Here is a 3,076-nt window from a genome sequence, read left to right on the forward strand (position 1 = left end):
ATATTTAGGTCTAATTATTGATTATAATCTCCTGCTTTAAATGTAGTTTATGTAAATGTGTTGTTAAGGGCCAGTTGTACCATCTATGATTAAACAGTGATTAAGACTTAATCTACGATTAACGTTGTTGGGTCGTTGTACAGTGCCAGTTAACCTTCTAACCATTGATTATTTATTCAATAATTTAATTAGCCGATTGTGCTCGATTATACTATGATTAGTTAATTTTCGGGGTTCGTTATCATTTATCATTGTTATCATATCCAAATTCAAACTTCTGAAAATATGAACTATGAGAATTTGTGTTTCTGTTTGATTTTGATTTTCAGTTTCTACTTTCTACATTTGATTTCAAACTATCGTCAAAACAAAAATGAATTTTGAATATAAAGATGACTCTGATTTTTAGGTTGAGGAGTTTGAAAACTTGGCATTGTTGATAGCATATCCTAGACGGCAAATAATATTCAGGCATCGTACAGATCATTTCACTTGGTGGAGGGATGACGAGAGTTTTTCAATAGATTTCGTTTATCTAAAGATACAGTTCGTTTCATAGTGAATTTAATAGAAGATCGTATCTGTTCTCGTACTGATTGGTAAGTTCTTTTATATTATTAAGTAACTGTTAGCCTACTATTATAGTTTTAAATTTATTTAGGAATCATGCCGTAAGTCTAGAATATAAAGTATTACTCACATTAAGATACTATGCTACTGGATTTATGTTGGTGGTGTGTGGAGACTTCATCGGAATACACAAATCTATTGCAAGTCGTATAGTGAGGCTTGTATCTTGTGTTATTGCTACATTGCGTCCACAATTTATTCACTTTCCTCGCAATGAAAATTATATTAAAAAGACAAAACAAGATTTTTATAATATCGCCAAGTTCTCTATGGTTATTGGTGCAATGGATTATACGCATGTTAAGATTCGATCACCTGGAGGAGATAACGCAGAAGCCTATAGAAACAGAAAACATTTTTTCTCTATTAATGTTCAAACTATTTGTGATGCTAATTTAAAAATCCTAGATATTGTTTAAAAATGGCCTGGATCATCCCATGATTCCACTATTTTCAGTATCTCTGCAATAAGAGGTAAATTTGAAAGATGGGAAATTAAGGATTGCTTATTAGTAGCAAACAGTGGCTATGCTCAACGCAACTTTGTAATGACTCTAGTTGTAAACTCTCAAACAGTTATTGATCCAATATCAGGTATAACTGAAGCAGCTATTAACAAATATAATGAGTCTCTAATTCGAACAAGGAATACAGTTGAACGAAGTTATGGTGTCTGGAAACGTAGATTTCCAATTGTAGCAACCGGTATAAATGTAATAGTGTCATCGTCTCAAAGTATAATTGTTGCCACAGCTGTACTGCATAATATAGCTTGTAATTTTGATGAAAGAATGCCCAGAAAAATTAATGAAGTTGAATACTTAATTAAGATCACTGACTTTAACAACCCAGATGGTGACAATATGGGTGGTAGAAATACAGTTAATATTAATAATAATATAAGAAAAAAGTTACTTCGTTATTTTCAAAATGTAGTTTAATAGTACAAAGTGTGATATTTATAAATTATAATTATTTGTTTTTCTGTGCAAGATTTTATAACATGTGACTTAACTCTAATTTATAAAAAAACAATATTAGTTATAACATATTTAAATATAATATTATACTTTTAACAAATAAAAATAAAAAACAATTATAACAGACTAGTTTGAAAAATTTACAAAATTATAATGTATTATAATGTATACCTATAATTTTTTTTTTCCTTTTTCAGTAATAGTATTTGTTTTTGCAGCTGTAAATTACCCATTTCTACGTTGTGTTTTTCGGACATTATCTTTATTTTTGTTTCCTGTTTTTCACGCATTAAGGTCATTTTTAATTTATGTTACTCCATAAACGCAATTTGTTGTTGTTCAGTTAATGATGCCCGGGAAGATGCTCAACTAGTTATTTTGTCTCGGTAAACTTTATGTTTTTTTGTAACATGTCAATCTAAAAACAAATACCAATATTGAAAAATAGAATTTTTATATACATGGTATAATATAGTATATGTTTTTGAATTTGTATAACAGATAGTTCTAGGTGAAAAAATTGATTCAAGTGTGTACATTAAATTACAAAATTACAAAAAAGTGGGTTACACTCTTCTTTATATTATTAGGTGTATATTGAGTCATTTTAATTGATGTATCAAATTTGATTTCAATGATATAAATTCATTGTATACAAAAAATGATTCTGAGCGAAGACTAACCGCCTATAATATTAATAAGTTTTTATTGTAATGATATTATTGTGATTAAAGTAATTTATTTTATTATTTGGCATTAGTACAATAGTATGTTAAATTATTTTTGGCCAAAAAAATACATTTGAAATGTCATTGTGTATATAAAATACAATAATATTATAATATTAAACTCAAAAGTTTCGTATACCTAACCACAAATAATATTTTCAAATTATAACTAAATAACTAAAATCATTATTCTTGGTTTTAATATGTTATTTCTTTCAAATAACAACTTAAAATGTGTATAAAAAACGGAAATGAAGATAGAAAATTTTGCTTACGAGTTGTTTTACGGAGAAACGGTTAGATTTTGGGATATAAAATTGATATTAATTGGATCCTTTTAACGAGCAACACAAAATGTATATTTTGGATTTGCCAAAAACTCAAATCTGAAGATTTTTAAAACATCAAAAATGTCTGTTTTATAAAAAACCAAAAATGTTAAATAACAAAATTTTAACTTCAAACACTCATAAATAATTATTGTGGATTTATGCTTTATTTTTTTTTTCATTTTCACTAAAAAACACTTAGAGGAACAATGTATTTCATTTTTAACCTTTTTGTCCATGTAAAACTTTTTGTATAAATATTTATAGGAAATAATCAAAAAAAGTAACATTATTCAATTTTGAATTCTCAAATCACCTAAATTTGGATTCCCACCAGAAAGTCAATGAAGTTAAAAATCAAATTATTATTTTGAATACTTGTTGTGTAAATAGACACAAATTAAAATAA

General features: G+C 26.9%; 1 pseudogene; it reads left to right on the forward strand.

Moving 5' to 3' along the window:
• The first annotated feature begins 373 nt into the window (after window positions 1–373).
• On the forward strand, window positions 374–1,571 carry LOC126553643 (putative nuclease HARBI1; annotated as a pseudogene).
• Window positions 1,572–3,076: the final 1,505 nt, after the last annotated feature.

This window comes from Aphis gossypii, unplaced genomic scaffold (assembly GCF_020184175.1).
Source record: "Aphis gossypii isolate Hap1 unplaced genomic scaffold, ASM2018417v2 Contig00289_ERROPOS67322, whole genome shotgun sequence".
Lineage (NCBI taxonomy): Eukaryota > Metazoa > Arthropoda > Insecta > Hemiptera > Aphididae > Aphis > Aphis gossypii.